Genomic DNA, 25851 nt, shown 5'->3' with positions numbered 1-25851 from the left:
CTAGTGTAAATTCTTATCTTGGAAGTGTATAAAATTAAGGAAGATCAAGCAAGATATTTCACTTGTTTTTGATAGTTTACAAATAATTTTTCAGAGGCTCTTCTTTTGTAATAAACATACTACTGCAGAGTTTTTCACATTAAAGAATGATTTTAATTTGCTTCAGTGCTAACATTTTTAATGAGGGCAAACATCCCAGAAATTACAGTGTAAATCACTGAGGAAATGTAGTTATCTCTACAAGATGTGTTCAGGGTAATCCTTGGGTGGCAGAGCACTCGGTAAATCGGGGTGCCTCCTTAACGCACGTAAGTATTCCGGTGTATGCAGCCTTAACTGAGGTCTCTGACAAATCTCTCTTGTTTAATTGGCAGAAGGTGCGTGAGGAAGGAATACACCATGACCACATGGTTTCTGGAACACTCATGAGCACAAACTGTGCTAACCGTTGTAACCACAGCAATGACTTTGTCATAAACACTTGTTGTGATAAAACAGAGAAGTATATCAAAAATTCTGTACAACCAAAAAAAAAGCACATAGAATATTATCAACAGGATTTGTCTCTGGGACAATCAGTAAACAACCTTAGACTGTGGGAATGCCTTTTGTAAAGGCATATGGTGAGACAGAAAGGATACTAGACAGCATCAGCCATAACCCAGAAAGATACCTTTCCAAAAATTGATTCTAATTACAAAAGACTAATGTCTGTCTACATTTTAAAAATATTGATCTGAGAAATACAGCTTTTTAAAGGAATTAAATTTTGCTTCCTTTACCACCTTCTTGGTTGTCAGAAGAAAATAAATGGTGGCCAGATGCAGTGGCTCAGGCCTGTAATCCTAGCACTTTGGGAGGCCGAGATGGAAGAATTGCTTGAGTCCAGGAGTTCAAGACCAGCCTGGACAACATGGTGAAACCCTGTCTCTACAAAAAATACAAAAACATTAGCCGGGCATAGTGGCATGTGCCTGAAATCTCAGCTACCCGGGAGGCTGAGGAGGAAGGATCACCTGAGACCTGGAGGTTAAGACTTACATTGAGCCATGATCACACCAGCACTCCAGCCTGGGTGCAAAGTAAGACCTCACCTCAAAAACATAAATTAAATAAATAAATGCATGGCATTCTTTTTATGCTCTGCTGATATAGGAACAACAGTTGTTTAGGGCATATTGAATTTGAAGTGCCCATGGAATGTTAACTATAAGTATGATATAGTTGGAAATACCAGTGTGTAGCTCAGAAGAAAGATCTGGCTACAGATATACAATGGTAATTCATTCCCATACAGATGCCAAATAAAGTCATGATAGTGTATAAACCAGTAAAAGGATAATGTGCAGATGGAACAGAAAGCTAGGAGAAAACTCTCCTAAATTTGCAAGATAAAAAAACTGCAGAGGAAGAGGAGTCTGCAAAGGTTGATGGGATGTTACAGAAGCCAAAGGAAATGAGTGTATGAAGTGAATAGAGGAGGAGGGAGTGGGGCATGAGCAGTGCCAAATGCTACAGAGTAGTCAGGTATGGGAAATCCTAAAACATCCATTTGATTTAACAGTCAAGAGTTATTAGTACTCTTTGATTTTTGGTCTACATTTAAGGGGTACAAGTGCAATTTTGTTATGTGGATATATTGCGTGGTGGTGAAGTCTGGGCTTTTAATGTATCCATCACTTGGATAATGGACATTATATTCATTCAGTAATTTCTCATCATCTACCCCAATCCCAGCGCCCACTTTCCCAAGTCTCCAGTGTATATTAGTCCACACTCTATGTCTATATGTTACACCAAAAACATACCTGCACTCATATGTTTATCGCAGCATTATTCACAATAGCAAAAATACGGAATTAACCTAAGTGTCCAGCAACGAATTACTGGAAAAAGAAAACATGGTGTGTAAGTGTGGTGTGTGTGTGATTTCATATATATATATGATTTTTATATATGTATATGTGTGTGAGAATTTCATATATGTAAGATTTTTATATATGTGTGTGTGAGATTTCATATATATATGATGTGTGTGTGTGTGTGTGTGTGTGTGTGTGTGTGTGTGTTGGCCAGACACAGTGGCTCATGCCTATAATCCCAGCACTTTGGGAAGCCGAGGTGGAAGGATTGTTTGAGTCCTGGAGCTCAAGGCCAGCCTAGGCAACACAGCAAAACCCCATCTCTACAAAAAATACAAAAAAAAATTAGCCGGGCATAGTGCCATGTGCCTGAAGTCTCAGCTACCCGGGAGGCTGAGAAGGCAAGATCACCTGAGCCGTGGAGGTTGAGACTTGCATTGAGCCATGATCACACTCATGGAATACTATTCAGCCATAAAAATGAAATCATGTCTTTTGCAGCAACATGGATGAAACTGGAGGCCATTATCTTAAATGAAACAACTTAGAAAGAAAAATATTGCATGTTCTCTCTTATAAACGAGAGCTAAATAGTGTGAACATGTGGACATACAGTGTAGACTGATAGATATTGTTGGTAATCTTAACCAGACCACAGTAGACTGAAAGGTGGAGAGAACAAAGAGATACAACCACTGGGGACTATTCTTTCAAGATGTCTGGCTCTGAGAAGAGGGAAAGAGACAAGTCAATAGTGGGAAGAGAATATATGAAGTTAAAGACACATAGAGTTAGTTAGCTATTTAGGTAACTCAATATACTAAAAGAGGTTGGGGTTCTAATGACAAAGAAGTTGAGGAGGAAACATGGAAGACATAGTTAGGAAAGGAAGTCTCATTGACATATGTTAGATATCCGGGCCATAAGTTTAAGCACTAGCGCTCCAGTTCAACAGCTCTCTGTTTTAGACGTGAGGATCCTAGGGTTTCTAGCCAGGATATCTAGCAGCTTTCCTTTACTGAGGCAGAGTTCTGACTTTCAAGACCCTCTCACCACAATTGTGTCTACTTCTGCTGTCACCACAATGTGCCTTGGAGCCTTGACTCTGCCCTGACATCTGTCTTTGTCATACTCTCAGGGCAGGGTCACCAGATAAAATGTGGGATGACCAGTTAAACTCGAATTTCCAATAAACAATAAGTTTTTATTTAGTATAAATATGTCCCATTCAATACTCAAAACAGCTCATAACCCTCTTTCCATTAACCCAAGGATATACCGAGTGCATATGCAGAAGAGTGAGAGAAATGCATAGTGTTTAGTCTTTAAAAAAATGAAAAACACATTTTGCCCCAAGTATTTTTCCCCTTCATTTAAAAGTTAAGTTGTGTATTTCAAAGATAAATCTAAGCCATGTGTCTCAGCTCTTCCCTCTAATAGCAAACTGCTCTGAAAGAACTCACTGTCATATCAAGGACTTTCAGAATGTCATTTTGTATTCCAAATAAGAAAACTATATTTTTCCTAAACACACAAAAACAGTCAATCTCAAAAATACATACATATGGCTCTAGCTCACTTCTCATGAAATAGAACAATAACCTATTCTCACTTGACTGATTTATATTCATTCTGAAGATACCCATCATCTGATCAGTGTCATCGGCAGCTTAACGTTTATTAAGAACCTATCACGTGCCAGGCACAAGGCTATGTACTTTATAAACGTTAGTTCTCATCTCAATCACCCTGATGTGAACACATTATTGACCCATTTAATAGACAAAGTCATCAAAGTCCCAAGAGGTCAAGTAACATGTGAAGCACATCAAAGGTTAACACAAATTCTGCCTAACACAGAGGCCCACACTCTTTCCATTTTCCTGGATGGTAGCATGTTCCCTTATAGTTAAGAGAAAGCTAAACCATCCCTATTGTCTCGAGGCTGAAGGTCTTAATGAAAGACATAGACAAAAACACAATGACACAGAGTTGAGTAACCCATATTTAACTCAGTGGAGAACAAGGCAGTAAGATGGTACATGCAAGGATCTAAAAAAAAAAAAAAAATCAATGTTTTACAAGAAAATAGTTTCTGCAATGTATTTAAAAACTACCCAGATTCTCTTTATTAAGATAACACTTAATACATCCTATCTCTAGTGTTCACAGATTTTTTGGAGGAGTGGGAGTTCTATGTGTCTTATAATTTTTGGATTATGAGGATATAAGAAAAGAAAAAGAGCATTTTGAAAGTATGCATTACAGAGAGACCAAAGAAAAATGAATCAAAACACAGGTTCTGAATACAGACACTTTAGGTTCCAAACCAAGTTCCACCACTTACTTGCCGATTATTCGATTATGGTCCCTTTACTTAGCTACCCTGTACTTCAGTGTCTTCATCTACAAAATGGACATAATAACACCTATCTTACAGAAATGTTGTAGTAATTAAATGAGATTATATTTTCAAAATAGTTGGCCTCATTCCTGGGACATAATAAGCATCCCATAACCAATGGTTGTGGTTGTTGCAGAACAGTCCAGTAGAACACTTTGGCAGCCACTGTACAGTCATGGAGGCCAATGAGGCAACATTTTCAAATAACCACAGTCCATGAATAGGAAAAGGAGAAACCTAGCTAAGAACCTGGCCACACTGGGAAGAAGGGGGATGAAAGGTGACTGTTGGAACTGGCACATAAGGAGACACAAAAGGGCTTGGCAACAAACTTGCTATGTATAACAAAGAAAGACAGCTTACTTGTGTGTTTGTGTGTAATTTTCTGTCTGCATATTTCATACAGGAAAAAATAAAGCACCAAAGAAATTATTTTCATTGGATTAGGAAAAATTTTAAATTAAGAGATTCAAAATTTATGTGGCTTTGCTTTAGAAATAACCGTTAGTCCATGTACCTCTAGCCTGAAAGCAGCTATATTATTATTAGTAATGGGAATCACACATTACAACTTTTTTAAAAGTGGAAAAGACAACTGATTGTCATTTTTTGTTATTGTTTAATAATAATAGAACTCTTCCTTTGAGAAAAAAAAACCAGCATATTTCTACTTTAAGTTATTTTTCTGTTTTCTTAGAATAAGAGCCAGCAAACTACATAGCTTGCAACCAAATATGGCCCACTGTCTGTTTTCATAAACAAAGTTTTACTGGAACCTGGCCTCACTCATTTTTCTACATTCATTTTCTACATACTGCATTCATTTTTACGGCTACTTTCATGCCAGAATCTCAGAGCAGAGCAAACGTAATAGAGGCTGTACAACCCACAAATCCTAAAATATTTAATATATGACCCTTCACAGCAAAAGTGTGCCAACCCCTTTCTTACAGTTAGGAGGTATTTTGTATTACTATGCTCTGGCTACCGTAATAAAATACCATAGACTAGTTGTCTTAGACAACAGACACTTATTTTCTCTAGAGGCTCTCAGAAGTCTCAGATGAGGTTGGCAGCATGGTCGGTTTGCAGCGAGGCCTCTGTTCCTAGCTTGTAGGCAGGGGTGGGGAAACATCTGGCCATGTCGTCATGATGTGGGAGAGAGCTCTTCGGTGTATCTTCTTATAAGGACACTAATCCTATTGTATCAGGGCCTCATCCTATGACCTCATTTAACCTTAATTACCTCCTTATCGGCCCAATCTCTAAATACAGTTACAATGGGGGTTAGGACTTTAACGTAAAGATTTGAGGAGGACGTAATTCAGTCCATAGCGCATTTCACACCTCCAAACTCTGATTTTAATCTGAAATATCCATGGCCTTTTATCCCCAACGTGCCTTCTAGTGTGCTTTTCTAAATATATCTAGAAAAAAGGTTGAAAAGAAAGTATAGTGGAAAACTTCTCTGTTGACTGTGACTAAAGAGACTATCTAGAAACCTTGCCACAAATGGTACCCATCCCAAAGCACTTGAACTTGGAGAAAAATAGAGATAAAATGACTTCTGGAAGGCAGGACAAATTTCTCCACTGCAAAACTGAAACACACCCATTAATCCATCCCGCAAATGGTAGTTTCCATCATATGGATGACCTTTTATTTTACTGGGCAAAAAAACAGCAGTGAAGTCCTTCAGGGTAATCTGTGATCAAGTGGGGTTTGAAGATTCAAATAAGCATTGATGGGTCGAAGTCAAGTTGTGGGCCTCATCATTCTTGTGCTATTTACAAAAAGGATATAACTCTATTTCTCCAACAACTGCGGAGTATTTTAAGAGACACTACCCCATTCATCTTCTGAGTGCTCCTTGAAGCAAAGTGTCCCACATTTTATTTCTATTTTACAAATGAGAAAACTAGCGCAGAGAGCAGTTATATGCTTCTCCCCAGAGAGAATCAATCTCCAGAAGAACTAAAGATATAATAATTTTAACTCCTTTTGTTCTCTAAGAGTTCAACCACAAATTAGTATATTCCATACCTCTCCATGAATAAAAAGGGTCTAATGCTCACTGGATAAAATATCATTCACACTGTAATCATTGTGTGTATTTCCTGCCATGTCAATATGGTGGATGACACTTTCACCTTGATGCTTTTAAAGACTCCCTTCTTAATTAGAGGTAGAGAAACATGAACAACCATAAGAAAGAAATTATAAGCCAAATTAGGTAATGGACAGAGCACCAAAAGTGTTGGTTTGAGATCCTAGCACCATACTGTCTTATGACATAGAAATAGGCACTAGCACCATCTAGTGAGAGACCAAAGTAATTCATGGATTATTAAGAGGGTTTGTCACCCAGGGGGTTCCTCTCATCGAGAGGTTTCAACTATTTCCAGATCAAAGTTTCTTTGGGCTTTATCTGACTCCTAAATCAGCAAGAATATCCTTATTAAAGTCACTGTAGGAGTGCAAGGGTTGAGCTTGGGTTGATTGTTGTATTTTATTTTCCTGTGACAGAGTAAAAATGGCAAGGGCTAGAAGAGGTTGAGACCCAAGTTTAAATCTATTCACCACCAGCTCTTTGGTTTTACACGAATTACCCAATCTCTCCAATTGTGTGTTTCTTCATCAATAGAACCAAGATAATGCCCATTTCATGGGTACTTGTGAAGATTAAGTTTATAAAAGAAATTTATGTTTCTCTATTTGTTGACTCTCAACAAATATTAGTTTTCTCTTTCTCGCAAAGGATTCCTGCGATTTTTTCACATAGCACTTGGTATGCCATAACAAAGCACAAGAGACTGGGTGACTTAAAAAAAAACAGATATTTATCTTATCACAGTTCTGGAGGCTTGAAGTCTGAGGTCAAGGGGTCAGCAAGATTGCCTCTTTCTGGGGGCTACGAGGGAAAGATCTATTCCAGGCCTGCCTCCTTGGTTTGTAAATGGCTGTCTTCTCCCCATGTCTTTTCACATCATCTTCCCTCTGTATGTACCTGTGTCCCAAAGTCTTTTTCTTATAAGCACAAGAGTCAAATGGGATTAGGGCCTACCTAATGACCTCATTTTAATTAAATTACCTCTTTAATGATGCTGTCTCAAAATACAGTTAAATTCTTAGGTACTGGGGGTTAGGATTTCAACATACACATTTGGGGGGATTTTGGGGGCACACAATTTAGCTCATAAGAAGCACAGTAAGCAGACATCCATACAGCAAGTTAATAGTAGAGGCCGGATACATCCCAGCCCTGGGCTAGGGTGACATAGCCATGCTGTCCCTGAGAGAGGTAAACAGAAAAATAAAGTTTAATGGATCACATGGAATATCCCACTTACTTTTCTTTAAGTCAAACCATACCATCTTTTTCCTCCAGGAAAAAGGTTTCTGCGATTCTGTAAGTCCGACAATGTATTGTTAATTATAGCAAGTTCTTAGGTTCCCCAGGTAACTTTGAAGGTGGAATCAAAACATTTGTCCTATCCTCTAAATTGACTGAATCCACCATTCCTGAGTTATAATGCTACTCACCAGTGCTAAACCAACTTTGAGAAACTTCATTTCACCGTTTAGCTGACTCAGGAAGGGCTTTTTGTAATGTCTAGCTAATCTATAGCACAGTTCAAAATCTTCAGCTGCTAAAAAACTGCACTCTCCAGATTTTATTCTAAAAAAAAAATGTCTGCCAGCACTTTCAAAATGTATTTTGTGAGGTACACGTATGTTAATATAAGCATAGCAAAGATTGTCCACCTCGTTGCTCTCCTATTAAGCAGACCCTTTTACAATCTCCCGCATAAGCAGCCTCTGCACTTGAGGTTTAGAGAAAACAGAATTGCATTGCTTTCTCCGCCTGCTGTACCGTGACTTCAACACCATCCTCCCCTTCCAATCTCCCCACCACAGCTATTCCCATGCCTGGCATCCAATTTTTCTCTGCCTGGACAAAACTTAAAACTCGTAATAAACACAAATAGGAGCTTCAGAATCGCTTATAATAGCACTCCCTAGTTATCATTATCATTATTACCTTCATTTATATTTTAAGTGCCTATTTGAGATGTCTTCATCCACAGAAAGAAAACTCGGTGAAAAGATAGCAGGATCAAACAATACTCAGTTGTGAGAATCCAAATAAAAGCGGGTCTGAAAGATCAGGTTTGACTTTTTCTAGTTCAATTGCATATCGTATTCAATGTAAACTGTCCATGTTGTGCTGCCATGAACATTTAAGCACAGGGTTCCACACAGGCAACTCAGTAGTCCCATGTTTCAGCTCCAGCTTTGGCACCTCATTCAATCTTCAGTTACCACCTAACCCACTCCCTTAGTTCTCTCCTCTTTCTTCCACTACAAAGCCGATGCCTTGCTCTCCTTCAAGCTGACGTATTCCCACTATACAAACGTCACTGCTTTTACACCCAGCACCTGGATCTTAGTTTCTAATACCATTCTCCAACAATGAAACTGGGGCGGATTCTATGTCTGGAATAGGGGGTATACAAGATGAGCCTAGGAGCATTCTGTAGTGTCAGAAAGTAAGGAAGTGCTAAAAATATTTAAAAATAAAAATATTTTTTTAAAAGGATAGTTTATGTAAAAGGAACCAACCTGAAAGAGCTACAATGGCCAAAGCTGAAACGCTTTGAACAACAAAATATAAAACATAAAATTAGATTATAGCACAAAGTATAAAATATAAATGAGTCCATACTGATATAAATAAATGAGTGAATAAATACATGGAGGAGAAAAGACAAATCTTACATGAGGAAAAATTCTAAATAATATATGTAGATACTACATACATACCTTTCCAGGAGGTGGAATTAACCACCCCCTGCTTTAGGGGTGAGAGCTGGATGTAGTGACTAGCTTACTGAGTATGAAAAAGCAAAAAACATAAACTTATACCAGAGAAACCCAGAAAACACTAGCTAAAGCGAGTGATCAAGATTAACATCACCAATGAGCATTCATCTTGATACCACATACACACTAATATGACATGCTGAGAAAGGCATATTACCTCTGTGGTATGTGTCCCTCATACTCATAACCCCAATATAATCATGAGAAAAACAACAGACAAACCCATATTGAAAGACATTCTATAAAATATCTGCACTTCTCTCTTCAAAATTATCAAGGTCGCAGAAAGCAAGAAAAGAATGAGAAACTGTCACAGACCAGGGGATACTATAAAAATGTGACAACTAAATGCAACGTGGTATCCTGGATTGACTCTGGGTACAGAAAAAGGACACTCATGGAAAAACTGATACCTTCTTAATAAAGGTTGGAGTTTATTCAATAATAATATACTAATGTTAATTTCTCATTTTCAGTCCCATGGTTACATAAGATGCTGACATTATAGGAAAATGGGTGAAGGAAATACAGGATTTCTTTATACTACCTTTGCAAACTTTCTGTAAACCTGAGATTACTATAAATGAAAAAGACAATTTTTTAAGAACTTAAATGTTATTTTTTCTGCTTAAAATTTTGTTCTCCTAAGACTTTAGTTTACCACTATAGAGTCTCCCTTTACGAAAAGGGTAGTGAAAAGGTAGAAAAAGGAAGAACATTACTAAGATGAACACACAACCTTGGGGGATAGAAGTATGCTCATCTCTGTATGTTTTATTACAAATAGATAAATAGATGTAGGTCCAGCTGATCATATACCACAAAATTGATACATTTAAAGTATGAAATTTATTGATAAAAACCAGATACACTTTTATTGTGTATCATAAGATGATACACCATAAAATAGCATAAAATCAACATTTTTAAAGTATACAATCATTGGTTTTTAGTATATTCACAAAGTTGTGCAACCATCACCACTATAATTCCAGAACATCTTTATCACCCCCCCTCAAAAAAAAACAAAAAACCATGCCCATTAGCAGTCAATCCGGTTCCCTTTCCCACGGCCTCTCACAATCACTAATCTATTTCCTGTACTATGGATTTACCTATTCTAAACATTTCATAAAAATGAAATCATACAATACGCTGCCTTATGTGTCCAACTTCATTCAGTTAGCATAGCATTTTTAAGAGTCATCCATCTTGAAGCATGAGTCAGTATTTCATTTCTTTTTTTTCGGCTTAGTAATATTCTATTGTATGGATATACCACAATTTGTTTATCCATTCATCAGTTGATGGGCATTTGGGTGTTTTCTACCTTTTGGAACTTATGAATAGTGTTGCAGTGAACATTCTTGTACAAGTTTTTGTGTGAACATATGCTTCCCTTCTCTAGGGTATATTCCTAGGAGTAGGATTACTACATCATATGTTAACTTTATGTTTAAGCTTTTGAGGAACTGCCAAACTGTTTTTCAAAGTGCCTGTACCATTAATGTTCTCACCAGCAATGCCTTAGGGTTCCAATTTTTCCATATCCTTGCTAGTACTCTTTTATCTGTCTTTTTTATTATAACTATCCTAGTGCGTATTAAGTGGTATTTCATTGTGGTTTTGATTTGCACTTCCCTGATGGCTAAAAATAGTGAACATCTTTTCATATGCTTATTGGCAATTTCTCCATCTTCTTTAAAGAAATGTCTGTTCAAATCCTTTGCCCATTTTTTAGTTGGGTTGTCTTTTCATTGTCGAGTTATAGAAGTTCTTTATATATTCCGGATACTAGATCTTTACGAAATATATAATTTGTGAATATTTTTTCATATTCTGTAAGTCCTCTTTTGACTTTCTAGATAGTGTCCTTTGGTGCACAAAAGTTTTTAATTTCAATGAAGTTGAATTTGTCTATTTGTTCTTTGATTTCTGGTACTTTTGGCATTATATTTAAGAAATTATTGCCTAATCCAAAGTCATACAGATTTACATCTATGTTTTTTTCCTAAAACTTGTATAGTTCCAGCTGTTTCATTTAGGGCTCTGATCCATTTTGAATTAAATTTTGTAAATGAGGCATCTCTACATGGGGTTTCTCTCCATGGTATCTTTAGTTTTCTTTATGTGACATCATGAACAACAATCAAACTTAGAATAAAAATTTCAGGGCTGACATATCTGTGCCACCAGTTCTTAGTGGTAAGATGCTTCCCCTTCTTTGATTTTCATTTTCTCCCCAGTAATGTGAAAGAGCTGAATATTCTCAGTGGAGACTGTTTCAGTTCTATCTGAGATTTTACAACCTCTAAAATTTGAGGCTAAATTTAAGCAAATGAATCCCTATTTCCTAAAGTTAAATGCCAGAATTTTGTAGATGAAAAGATATAATGAATTTGCTAAATAAAAATTTAGGTGAGAGAGAGTAGTGGTATAGTTAGACAAAATAGAATTGGCCATAAATGGCCAACTGCAAAGTACATATGGGTTCATTACCCTACTCTGTTTTTTTAAAATAAGTTCCCAAAAAATTTCAATAGAAGAAACTGTTGTTCACTATTGCCAACATTTTGGGTTGCCAAGTAAAAACATTTTTTTTTAAAAAACTGCCATCTATTATCATTATCACTTCATAAAAGTTTGATCTATACCAAATAATAGGAGCAATATTATCTTTATATAAAGAAAATTTCCTTAATTTGGGAAAAAATTAGCTTTATGCAAAACCTATTTCCTTGTTCTTGTAATTTTCACTTGATCATGAACCAGTACCGTTCCCCAACCTGATGTTTGGGAAGCACTGAATCAGATCACAACTCTGAGGCATTAGAACCACATAGGCTCAGGCATATGATTTAGTCTACATTTTGATAAACATAAAGAACAATAGCAAGGGTGGGAGGAACTAGGTGTTCTCAGGTGGAATCTTGTTGATGCCAAGCTTTCTTACAATAAACCAGAGGGTGTTGGGCTGTAGGACACCAAGTAAAGCTCCACCTTTATTCACAATTTGTTAATAGTAAATTTTTCATGAAGCACCCATGACTATAGACTAAGTCAAAGTAACTATGAGAGAAGGGAAAAGTAAGAAGAAAAATTGTCATATCCTTTTTTGAGCTTTTGTTAGATTTTTTAGTTTGAAATTATACATGGGCTTAGATGCATTGTAGTAAGTTTTAATTATATGTCTTTAATTGAAAATTAATAAAAATTGTAGTAATAGACAAAAAATAAAGTCCTTTAATGACTTTTTAATGATTAATAGTGACTAATAACTAATGTTTTTTTCTAATAATAGAAAATAAAGCCTATAAATGATCTCAGTAGAGGTCATTTATAAGATCCAATGTGCTGGAATTGTTCATGTCAGAAACCTCCATGGTATGATAATGTTGGTCTTACAAATGTATTGAGGGAAGGGGAAAAAAATTAAAATTGTCAAATCAAAAATTTAAAAAGAAATTAGATTTTTTCTTTTCTTTGACCTCCTAATGATCTCTAGCCAAAGCAAGCTAGTGTCTCCACTGACTCAATAAATTTGAGTGCTTTTTTCTAAGCAAGGTGAACAGATTCATAAACTCTATAAAAGTGAAATTGAACATCTGCTATATAGCATTTTGTACTCAAGAATGAAATGAGCATTAAATCAGTACAACTTTGAGCTAATCCTAAATTTCTTTATATCGTTAGCATTTAATATCAGTTGTTATACATCTTCTGGGTGGTCCTCTTACCTTTCTTCTTCTTATTATTATTCTCTCCTGTATCACCTTTTTGGAATATCAGGTTCTCATAATCTTAACTCACAAAATTTGAATGTACAAAGTACTTATTTTTGAATGCAGTGTAATCCTGTAAAGTAGATCCTTTGTAACACATACGTTTTATAGCCTAGAATTCTGAAATACTGATATATTGATGAGCTTCTTTTTTTGTAACTTCCTTCCTTTTTTTCTACCCCCACACATCTTTTGCAGCCAGCTCTCCTCTACTAGAGTTTGGAAGACTTTCAACCAATCAGTCGTTCAGAAAATAATACTGGATACCTACTAAGTTCAAGGCATTGTTTATGCTATATGAACACAGCAATGAACAACAATAATAACAATAAATAAACAAAAACTCATCTATACTCATGGAGTTTACAGTCAAGGGGCCAAGAGAGAAAATTAAGAAATAAGATGAATGTAAGTGTATGTTATGAAGTGTGTGAGAAGTGTTACATGCTATATATGGGAAATAAGAAAAGACTGATAATGTGGAGACTAACTGGAAGAGAAATACAACTTAATAATGGGTCGTCAAAGAAGGCCTCCTGGAGAAAAAGGTATTTGAACCAGTACTTGAGTGTCAAGAAGGAGAGAGTCAATCAGAGGTCTAGAAAAGGCAGAGCCATCTGCAAGTGCAAGGCCTTGGAACCGGGAGGAGCTCGGCGTGTTTAATGAAAAGGGAAAAAGCCATTTTAGCTGAAGCAAGTGGAAGGGGCTGGGGTCAGACGGTTGTCAGGACCAGATCACCGAGAAGTTTGCAATGGGAAGTCATGGAAGGTTTTAAGTCAGAAAAGAGAACCAATCTATCTTTTCAAAAATAGAGACAGCATCTTACTGTGTTGCCCAGGCTGGTCTTGAACTCCTGTGAGCCCAGGCTCAAGTAATCCTCCACCTCAGCCTCCCAGAGTGCTGGGATTATAGGCATGAGCATTTATGCCTAGCTGAACCAACCTATATTTAATGGAATACAAAGAGTTTTAATGCAGTGACATAAAAATCAACACTAATTTAGCCTTCTGATTAGCCCTACTGTGACATTTATATCCTATATTTGGTTCACAAGCTTTTCTCTTGTACCCAATTCACATCTTGCACCCTGACAACTAGCTTGTCAGGCATGGTCAGGGAGGAAGGAGCCCATGAAGAATATTTTCCAATATTTCCAAAAATATCGCATGAATGACAGTCTCTCTCTCATTTCTTTCTTTTTATTTTTTTATTTTTATTTTTTATTTTTTATTTTTTTTTTGAGACGGAGTCTCGCTCTGTCGCCCAGGCTGGAGTGCAGTGGCGCGCTCTCGGCTCACTGCAAGCTCCGCCTCCCGGGTTCACGCCATTCTCCTGCCTCAGCCTCTCCGAGTAGCTGGGACTACAGGCGCCCGCCACCACGCCCGGCTAATTTTTTTGTATTTTTAGTAGAGACGGGGTTTCACCGTGGTCTCGATCTCCTGACCTCGTGATCCGCCCGCCTCGGCCTCCCAAAGTGCTGGGATTACAAGCGTGAGCCACCGCGCCCGGCCCTTCTTTTTATTTTTTTTAGACAGAGTTTCATTCTCGTTGCCCAGGTTGGAGTGCAATGGCATGATCTCGGCTCACCACAAACTCTGCCTCCCGGGTTCAAGTGATTCTCCTGCCTCAGCCTCCCGATAGCTGGGCTTATAGGCGTGCGCCATCACGCCCTGCTAATTTTGTATTTTTAGCAGAGACAGGGTTTCTCCATGTTGGTCAGGCTGGTCTCAAACTCCTGACCTCAGGTGATCTGCCTGCCTTGGCCTAGATCTTGGCCTAAAGTGCTGGGATTACAGGCATGAGCCACACCACACCCGGCACTCTCATTCCTTTCATGTGATATTTTTAAATATGGAATCTGTCCTTAATTTTTTAACCCTTTCAAAGGCTGGAGTCATGCTAACTAAATCCCTATCATTCAGCTCGTGTCCCATACCTATGGTGAAGATCCTGACGTGCTGACCAATGCGACACTGACAGGCAGTAGAATTGTCATGATGTTGTACAACTACCATGTTCCCTTGTGAGGCTGGACATCTTTCTCACCTGTTTAGAGTAGTGCCAAAATACCCACCTCCTCACCCCTCTGTCTATGCACCTGAGTGAGCAGGTCAAGGAGTTTGGACTTTTGAGCTGACTCCTTTTCTTGGTGCCTAACCCTCCTGGTCTGGCTGTCAGACTGCTCCCTGAGCTCAAAATTTCCCTCACAAACATAACACACACCTACAGGCACAGGCGAAATCCAGACAGATTACCACTCCAAACTCAAGAATCCCTGATATAAACTGAGTTACTGATCCACTTGCCTTTTCCAAAGTTTACAACAGTCTGCCCTATAAATTTAGCATTATCTGAGTCAATGGTTATTAGAACTTTCCACTATTATGACATAGAAGTAATGACTATATTTTAATTATTTTGTTGGATTACATTTGAACATGCCACAAAACAGTATTTTATTCAACAAATTTTACGGTATTCAAAAGAGAAGTGTTCCCTAAATTTAGGAACCTAAGAGCAAATATCAGAGTAGTAATTCAGTAACAGTGGCCTTGTCAATCAGAGGGGGGTTCTTTGAGGTCAAGGTTGAGATATTTTGGCAGCAAATGGTATTCAGATGGGTCCACAGATCACAACCTCCTTGACCATGCTACAGTCACCCTGGATAAAATACCAGAAGTGTGGGGGATGGGACACATATGTAATTATGATACTAGAATGAGCTAATCAGCCTCATCGCAGTTTGTCTTTTTGGGAGAAGGGAACAACTTACTCTTCTTCTGAAACATGGTAAGATGGGAGACTTCCACAGAATCCAAATGTCTGTCAGAAAACATAAGCATTGTCTTTTAGTTACCCTCCCACATCCACCCTCCCTTCCTCATTCATACTTTTGCTGAAGCAAAAAGTGTCCTTGATCCATACTAAGGCCACTAATATGGCATTGGTCACCGAAATGCAGACAGAAACTAGCAGGACCAGTGTTCGTCAAAGTGTGATGAACCCCTTTAGAATCCCATTTGTGACGTGGTGCCCATGTCATATGAGACCAAATGAGTCAATCAGAATTTCTGGAGATGGATCCAGGAAGGCTGTATCTGGGGGAGGATAGGGTTCAGGATGTTAACCTTACTGACTCTAACGATAGTAAAGTTTGAGAAGTATTAATAGTGGATACTTTAGCAAAGACAGAGGGCAGCCCCAGAGGTGAAGCTGATGTTGGTAGAAAGTGACGAACCTTGGCACAGAAAATGAATTCAGGTGGCTGGGCATGGTGGCTCATACCTGTAATCCCAGCACTTTGGGAGGCCAAGGAGGGCGGATCGCCTGAGGTCAGGAGTTCGAGACCAGCCTGACCAACGTGGAGAAACTCCATCTCTACTAAAAATACAAAATTAGCCGGGTGTGGTGGCAGATGCCTGTAATCCCAGCTACTCGGGAAGCTGAGGCCAGAGAATCACTTAAACCTGGGAGATGGAGGTTGTGGTGAGCCAAGATCATGCCATTGCACTCCAGCCTGGGCAACAAGAGCAAAACTCCGTCTAAAAAATAATAATAATAATAAAAACAGAATTCAGGAAGAATTTGGTGTTTGAACTGAGAGGAAAAAATACTAATTTATATCATCTTTTGTTGTGGAAAAGGTCCTTTCCTCACACATGCTTCAGAGCCTGAAGGAGCAATGTATAAGCTGCAAGAGACATGGCCCTTGACTTAGGGCCATGACTTAGAGTCACTCTGACCTTGAGGACTACAGTTAAATTACATTTGTACATGCCACAAAAATAGTATTTTATTCAACAAGTTATGCAATATTCAAAAGAAAAGTTTTCCCTAAATTAAGGAACCTAAGAGCAAATATCAGAGTCATAAATCAATAGCAGGTGCCTCATCAATTGCAGATGGGTTTCCCTGAGGTCAGGGTTCTCAATAGCAGTGGCCTCATCTATCAGAGATGGGTTTTTTTGAGTTCAGGGTTCTCTGTTCCCAAGGTTAGAGTGACTGGAGGAGCATAGGTTGGAAGAGGCATGATGAGCACAGAAAGAAGGAAGAGAAAGAAAGATAATCTGATAAAAATGAGATGTGTTCTTCTGTGGCCATAAAATGAATAGCTAAGGGTTGCAGGACAGGCTTACGTGACACCAATGCACAAAACTACACAGAAAGACTCCTGCCATATGATTAACAAGCACAGAAAAAAAATATACTTTCTCCACTCTAGGGGAGGTAAAAACCAGGTAGAATAACTTTGCTCAGCATAACCATACTGACTAAAATGAAGGATCTATTTGTTTTGAAAGCAGAAACTACAGCGAGGAAACCCCATGTATCTATAGCGGTGATAATGCCCATCATATAGACGAGGTGAATGAATTTGAGGAGTTTAATTTTTCAGTGTGTATTAATAATTAACCTGCTCATTAGCTTTATTAGACAGAATTAGTCCTGCAATGAAGCAGAGCAACTGCAAGGCAAATTATTAAAATAACTGATGAAACTTTCCTTCTTGACTTTAAAAGATGAAGTTTGGCAGCTCCAGATATTTATATGTCTAGTATGAGAAAAGATTAGAGTGTTTTTGTCTTGAAGAACTGGAAAGGATGACTGCTTTGATGCATTAAAATAAAGATGGGATTATTTGAGTATGGAAGTAGGGTTTAATTTGGACACTATGAAGAAAAAATATTTTAAAAATAGATATGTTATTTTGCATTGATGGAACAAGTATTCTACCTGGAATATGAGGCCACCACATTGCTGGTCACTACTGTTTTATGCTACATTTGGTAAGAAGACTACAGCAGTGTATGTGTGTATGAATACATTTATGCAAATTAACATTTTGAAAACTATATTTGACAGGGCTTTAGTCTCTTGAGGTCTTACAGATTTAATAAATGAATGAAGCTCTCTTTCAAAAAATCAATACTTGAAATTTTACACAAGGAAATTGAGGAAGAATAAAGTTTGCCAAATATAAAAATAAGTGATATTAAAGAGGATTGCATGTAATATTTTATCTTACCTTTTCACTCCCACCCCAAACATATTATTATATACTTTTAAGGTATTATGAACAATGGCCCAGCTCCTTTTTGATTCTGGGATATCTTTGCTGATTTACGCCCTGGAATATTAGAGATTAAAAAAATCAAAATATCTCTTTGAAAAATGCCTGGCTCCATTGATTTTGTGGAGAGGCTCTTGCTTGTCTGAATTTAATTTAAATGTAGTTCTTTGTTATTGCTTCAAGAGGACGACAGTCATTTCTAACAAGCACAAATTATTCAGAGCATGACCCCAAATGCTGTATTTCAAATAGCAAAAGAAAACAAGCTATCCTCTAACCTACTTCACATTTCAGGAAGAGAAGCTGTGTGAAAAGAGAGCTGCAAAAGGACAACTTGACCCAGAGAGAGTCGCCCTCACCAGGGCCCTCCTCCCGGCTTCACTGGGTCTCTGGATGGGCCAGTTGCACAAATACAAGAAGATCAGGCCAGCATCCTGGAAGTGGGGAGGGGACTTGGTATCACCCTCCTTGGATAGGTGTTTGCCAAGTTCTAGTTAACCCAGTTACAGTAAAGCCATTGTGGACTCTTTAGTGGAGCAAGCCTCAAATCTACATGGCATTCACGATTTTTCGATGGCCCTGGCCACAGCCAGTAACTGCAATTTAGTGGCTTACACATTACCATGAAAGGGGGCGGGCAGAGGCTCAAGAGCAATGGATTTTTACGGCAATAGGAAATAGAACACATTTTGTGCAGTCGCCAACTCCTTTGCATTTCTGAGGATGAAATGCCCCCTAGATCAAAGTGACAAAGTGGTTAGGATATTCACGGGACAGAAGACAAAAGGAGTTCGTTCACTGCCAAAAAGAAAAAAAAAAAAAGCCTTCTGTTAAGTATTTAGAAGTTTAATAACAGTACTTACATGAGAAGCAGAATGCAAGAGGGCAACTTGAAAGTGTGCACAGTTAAACAAGAGCTAGCCATTCTCCTTCACACAGGCAGGAAGCTTAACCTTCATTCACTCATTCATTCCCCAATATACATTGAGCACCTACTATATGGCACACTGCATTTGGTATTATAAGAAGTACAAATGTACATAACAAAGCCTCTACTCTTAAGAAGATGGTGGACATTCAGGGAAGCTAATGAAGTATATGCACAAATCAGGTGTCAGACCAGCTATACAGCACTTGCAAAGGAGATAGGCAAAAACTGGTTTTGCAGTCTTAGCCAACACAAGCCTCAAAAGGGTAAAAGAGTTACAGAGGCAAGGAAAGAGACAATTTCTTTGGAGAGATTTGCTAGAATTCTGTGCATTTCACTCTTCACTTGCCCTTACTTTGCAATGGAAAAGTTGAGGGCTACTCCCTCCTTACTTTATGCCGAGTGAAAGATGCTTTAAGAGAACCACTTGGGGAGCTTGGTCTGTATCTCTTTAGAGTCTGTGGTGGATATGGGTCAAATGCAAGACCCACAATTGAAAAAATCTCCAGGCAAGAAGCTGGATGAAGCTGCTCATAGTGTCCAATTTGAAAGTTGTATAGACAGTAAACTGTGCTTCCACTGATGAAAAAAAAAAAAAAAAAACGAGGACACATACATGTTTCCTGAATTTTACATGTGGTCCATAGCACATGGGAAACACCTGTCGTAGAGCTGTTGAACAGACAATTTACCCAAGAGGGCTACCTGCAGAGAAAATGGGTTTAAAAGGAATGGAAAAGGATTAAAGGAATGGAAAATATAGAAGCCTTCTGCCTGTATTTTAAGGAGATCAGCATACTTAATTCAGTAGTTATAGTACATTAAGGTAGAAAGTCTAAATCTCATTCAGATACATAAATATACAGTGTTATGAGGGAAAGGTTTTTTTAAGATCACCTAAGACTTGTTAAACACTACTAATGTGTGGCTAAATAAAGTCTGGGCCTAAAGAGGTCCTGTCTATAAATCCAAGAAGTCGAATGAAAAGTGCAATTTTAAATTGTCATCCAGATATTTAGATTTCAAGACTCCAGGATTTTGGAAACTTGCAGATTTTGGAAGTTTGGGAAACTATAATTGTTATTGGAAGTTTGGGAAACTATAATTGTTATCTACATGTCTAAAATATTAAGAGATGACATGAAGAAAAAAATGCAGACTCAGACTTAATCTAAACAGATTTGGTTCTTTACCATGAAAAACCCTTAGAGTGACACCCTTAAAGAGTGATTCCTACAGGGAATTATAGAAGCCTTTTGTCCTCAGCCCGGCGTGGTGGCTCACACCTGTAATCCCAGCACTTTGGGAGGCAAAGCAGGGTGAATCATTTGAGGTCAGGAGTTTGAGACCAGCCTGGCTAACATGGCGAAACCCTGTCTCTACTAAAAATACAAAAATTAGCTAGGTGTGGCAGTGAAGTGCGCCTGTAATCCCAGCTACTTGGGAGGCTGAGGCAGGAGAATCGCTTGAACCCAGGAGGCAGTGGTTGCAGTGAGCCAAGATCGTGCCACTGTACTCCAGACTGGGTGACAGAGCAAGATTTTTTCTCAAAAAAGAAAAAAAAGAAGAAGAAGAAGTTTTGGTCCTCTTTCTTGGAGTTGCTGAGATGAGATAGAGGAGGGAGCGATTAAGGCATCTTCTCTAGTCTTAGTTCCCCTTCTTAGAATGGAGAAGGGAGGATATTCAGGAAGCAAAGGCCAAACCCTGGCTCCATACCCCAGCTCTACTTCTTCTTTACCCTTTAGGAAATTCCCCTCCCCACTGTCTTGCTTCTCTACCCCATTGACTGCTTGGCCAAACAGGCAATGGCCCCAGGAGTCCTCTCCAGGCTGATGCCACAGTTTGCTGCAGTCCACAGGTAGATAAGGTATAATTCAGAGGTTGTGTAGCCTATCCCCCTCTGTTCTGAGGCCCAGAGAAGTTAAGTAGCCCAAATATCTTAGCATACTGGTCAGAGACTGACAGGAGAGTTCTGATCTTCTGCTTCTCCAGCAGAACTCTTTGACTATACTACCTTAAATGGAAGGTATGTAGGAAGGGCCGTGGGGTCACATGTAGCCACAAACACACACACAGAATAGGTAAACATGGCCCTTCCCCATCCCAGATGGTAGTTAGGGGCCACTGTTGCAAACAATTTTATTTGGTATTAGTACCCCCTGTCCTCCCCCCGCCACACACGCAAGTAATTTGGAAACATCAAAGAAAATTACAGAATCATTTCATATGTTATAAATCTGTACCATGTGTCATGAATCAAACAATTGATTAAATAAACTGGGAATGTCATGAAAGTCTCATTAACACTCATGTCATCTCTGCCTAGAAAAAAATCAATCAAGTACATTCTAGAAATAAAACATGTTTTCTATAATCCCCAATCATCTGCGATTCTTAGTGTAAAATGTATACAATTTATGCAATTACTTGCCTACTCAAGACAAATATGTCAGGCAAAGGGCCACGAGATTTTCTGTAGAGGCTGCATCAGAGTTAATTTTGTTCCCTGTGGGGTTCCCATTCCTATAATGGTGCACGAGTCCATGTCTTTCCAGGAACCATTCCTAAATAAGTTTTAAGAGCAGCAAAGTCCTTGCTCTGCAATGTTATTATAATCTCACACCAGTACCTGCAGGCCTTTAGAGACAGGGTCCTTGCTCTAAAAACAAAACACCGAACAGGACTGGCTACTAAAGGAGTCTCCTACACTTGGGGGGTGGTGGACTCCTTAACCCATTTATGTCTAGTGTTCCATTATTGGAACACTAAGCTTGTGGGAGTTACTTATATCCTACTGCTCAAGGTCATCGCCAAGGTCTGATTTTTTACACACACACAAAAATTTGCAACCTCCAGCATAAATGGGTTAATTTGATCACTGAGGTTAAACCAAACAGCTCAAACAAAACAACCTGGTTCCCTCTCTCTGCCAATTGTTCTTTCAATGGCAAAAAAGCAATTTTTTCCATAACATGAATAATAAAAAAAAATGTACTAATGAGATTTACGCAATATTGGAAAGAAGGATTATGAATAGGTAATTACACTTTTAGGAGATTTATAGATTTCAACCAGTTAAGCCCCGGGGCATGATTATCTCATTAGTCTTGTGCACTGAGAATAAATATAGAATAGAATGGGTGTGACCAGTGAACACTACTTTTTGCCAAAAACTTGTAAAGAACAAGCTGTGGATTCAGAAGGGTATGTACCAAAGGTTACCTAAATGGATTTCACGCTTATGAAAGGCAAGCGGTCCCTGGCACAGTAAGCTCCCCATGTCAGAGCCATTTGCATTACCTGCCACGTTGCCAGGCTCCCAAACAAACCACATTGTCTCATCCCTGTCCCTGGCCTCCACTTCTCAGAGTACTTCATGTTCTTTCTATTCCACACTGAATCTACTGACCTACCTTTCCCTTGGGCCACCTCTGTGGCTTGTTCCTCTAGCTGTCCCTGGAAATAGATTTAATCTCATCTACCTTCACATGAGCAAAGGGATCCTTTATGGCCCCTGGAAGATTAAACCCACTATCTTGGCTTCAATTACATTCCTCCAAAAGAGAGAGAGAGAGCTAGAAAGGGCACGGGGCACTGCTTGGGAGGAGCACTCATTGAGCAAGAAGAGTAAAAAAAGGAGCAATTGGTCAGGAAGAAGCCTTTCATCGACAGTGACTAACATTGAATGGGCCCCCACTAAATGCAAGGCTCTATTCTACGAGCTTTACCTTTATCAGCTTATCTAATTCTCTCAACAACCTCATGAGATAGACCCTACTAGAATCCCCATTTGATAGAGTAGGCAATAGAAGTACAGAGAAATAAAGTCAATTATTCCAGATTAGGATGTTGGAGCCAGGGTCGGAATGCAGACAGTCCTGCTCAATAATCATAATAAAGTCAATTGAATACTTAATTAGTTCAATTTGTGTTAGTTATGCACCAAGCATTGCATTATAGAATTATATGTATGATCTCATTTAATCCCTACAACAACACCATGAAGTTGGTACTATTATGATGTCCATTGATACATTGTTTTTATTTTACCTCCAAAGTACAAAACTGTTAAGCAATGGAGCCTGGATCCCAACCAGGGTTAGACTAAAGAAACTGTTTTTTCTCCTGTTGCCAGCTAGTCCCTAGAGATGGAGTGAGATGCTTAAAAAGACATGGAATGCCCAACTACGGGAGATGGTCAAGGAGGCACCAGGCACTTATTCAAATGAGATACCCTTTTAAAGTTATTTCCATATTTCCACATAGCTAGGAATACATGCTTTATATTCATTTGCATTGGTTTTCATGTCTTTTCTGCACCCTTTTCCTACCAGGTTTCTATTTACTTACCCTGAGGTTGCAAACTACTGGGTTTTCTTTTTCCCTTATTATTCTCTCACCGTATGTTCAATAATTCCTTCTGCTGCTATTGCCGCTACAGCTGAGAAGTTTGAGATTATGGAAGGCCCTGAAAAACAAGTCTGAATTGTCTTCTTACAAAACAAGACATTTCCTTGCTTAGTGTTTTCTGCCCAGAGTGAGGAACACGTTGTTCAGACTTGTAATGAACTGGGTGCTCCTATAACAGTAGAACTGCCACACCCAAGCATCACATCAGGGCTGTTTTCCTGCTCTTCAGATCTGGATCTGTAGGGCAATGTGAGGTTCTGGCATACTTGGAACCTTGTGTTCAATCATAAATTAAGAAGAAATATACTCCACACTGATGAAAAGTCATTAGATTCTAAATCCATTATTACAATGGAGTCAGTTTCTTTTTTTTTTTTTTTTGAGACAGAGTCTCGCTCTCTCACCCAGGCTGGAGTTCAGTGGCGCAATCTCGGCTCACTGCAAGCTCCGCCTCCCGGGTTCACGCCATTCTCCTGCCTCAGCCTCTCCGAGTAGCTGGGACTACAGGCGCCCGCCACCACGCCCGGCTAATTTTTTATATTTTTTTAGTAGAGACGGGGTTTCACCGTGGTCTCGATCTCCTGACCTCGTGATTCGCCCGCCTCGGCCTCCCAAAGTGCTGGGATTACAAGCGTGAGCCACCGCGCCCGGCCACAATGGAGTCAGTTTCTTTATGAGGGACGACATCATAACAAGTAGAGTGGCCAGGTGCGGTGGCTCACGCTTGTAATCCCAGACGGCAAAAGCTCTCTACTAAAATACAAAAAATTACCGGGGTGTTGGGGGGTCCTGTAGCCCAGTATTCGGAGAGGCTGAGGCAGGAGCGGAGCTTGCAGTGAGCCGAGATTGCACCACTGCACTCCAGCCTGGGCGACAGAGCAAGACTCTGTCTCAAAAAAAAAAAAAACAAGTAGAGCGATAATTATTACCTAATATTTATGAAGCATTTACTATGTGCCACTCTACTCAGCACTTTACATTTCTTTCATTTAATCCCCATACACAAAAGAAAATCCAAATATGTACTGAGAACCATCACCAGGTTACAGATGAGGAAACTGAAACTTAGGAGGGTTAATTAACTTGTTGAGAGTAACATAGTTGTGAGTGGTGAAACCAGTATTTAGAAACAACCACTGGACTCTAACAAGCCTCTTAACCACTATTCAACATGGCCTCCCACCATCTCAATGTGATCAATTAACACAGCATTGCAAAACATGGTTTTACAAGTGTCATAAATGTCATTGATTAAAAAACATTTTTTTTTTTTTTAAGACAGAGTTTTGCTCTTGTTGCCCAGGCTGGAGTGCAGTGGCATGACATAGGCTCACCACAACTTCTGCCTCCCAGGTTCAAGCTATTCTCCTGCCTCAGCCTCCTGAGTAGCTGGGATTACAGGCGCCCACCACCATGCCCGGCTAATTTTTTGTACTTTTAGTAGAGATGGGGGTTTCACCATGTTGGCCAGGCTAGTCCCGAACTCCTGACCCAGGTGATCCACCCGCCTCGGCCTCCTAAAGTGGTGGGATTACAGGCGTGAGCCACTGCACCCAGCCAACTAACATTTATTTCTTACAGATCTGGAGGCTGGGGAGTCAAAGGTCAAGGCACTGACATATTTGGTGTCTGTTTCCTGGCTCATAGAAGGTGCCTTATTGCTATGTCCTCACATGGTGGAAGGGTGAACTAGCTCTCTGGGGTCTCTTTTATAAGGGCACTAATTCCATTTAGATCTCAGTCCTCATAATGTAATTACTTCCTAAAGGTACCACCTCCCAGTGCTATCACCTTAGGGGCCAGGATTTCAACATATGAATCTTGGGAGGACATAAACATTCAGTCCACTGCCATCTCCAAATGCCATCTGAGGGATGTGAATCCATAGCATATGTCTTGAAGCCTATCTTTCATAGGCACCTCTTCTCTCCTCATATGCTTATTTAGCTACAGCTAATCATCCTCAGGGGTACAGTTTGAAGAACTGAAGGCAGGATCTTATTTAAAGTACAAGGGGTCTTGCTTTAGAACACACTGATTTTGTTGTTGTTTTTGTTAGGAGGAGGGAGCTCAATTTTGTCTTATGTCATTGAGGCTAATCTTGTTAAGGTCTTTAGTTTCAGAAATATGGCAAAATTATTTTTTTTAATTTTAGCCACTTTCTTTTTGCATAAAAGTTTTAGGGCTTTTTATGATACTGACACCCAAAACCACAGAAGTAAAATAACATTTTAAATATTATATATAAAAGGACAAGAGTACATTAGATGAAAGTTTATCCATAAAATTTAAGACTATAAAGACAGATCCAGCTAAATAAAGATGTATACAGTCCAGACACAAGACTGACTTAAAATGAAAACACTATGGAAATATTAATCCTAAAACTTCCTTAGAAATGAGTTTCCCCATTACTCTTGTTTCCACACAAAAAAAGATAAGGCCCACCGTGTGGAAGTAACTTGTTTAGGATAACATTAGTAATCGGGGCCTGATTTTATCATCCATTC

General features: G+C 39.0%; 1 protein-coding gene across 9 annotated transcripts in view; it reads right to left on the bottom strand.

Annotated features, from left to right (window-relative positions):
* DIO2 (iodothyronine deiodinase 2) overlaps positions 1-15929 on the bottom strand; it is a 168976-nt gene extending 153047 nt beyond the window's left edge. For 6 of the 9 annotated variants that reach the window (XM_032180177.2, XM_058429778.1, XM_058429775.1 and 3 more), the window contains exons 1-3: positions 15824-15915; positions 15706-15755; positions 13759-13874 (exon numbers count right to left, since the gene is read on the bottom strand). The gene's annotated coding sequence lies outside the window, so the exon portion shown is untranslated. Of the gene's footprint in view, positions 1-13758; positions 13875-15705; positions 15756-15823 lie in introns of all 9 variants that reach the window. The other 3 variants (XM_058429776.1, XM_058429774.1, XM_058429779.1) reach the window with 2 other exon arrangements.
* Between the last annotated feature and the right edge of the window lie 9922 nt (positions 15930-25851).

The sequence above is a fragment of the Hylobates moloch genome, unplaced genomic scaffold (genome assembly GCF_009828535.3).
Source record: "Hylobates moloch isolate HMO894 unplaced genomic scaffold, HMol_V3 SCAFFOLD_16, whole genome shotgun sequence".
NCBI classification, from domain to species: Eukaryota; Metazoa; Chordata; class Mammalia; order Primates; family Hylobatidae; genus Hylobates; species Hylobates moloch.
The sequence above is the reverse complement of the archived record's forward strand: the minus strand, read 5'-3'. Positions and strand labels throughout refer to the sequence as shown.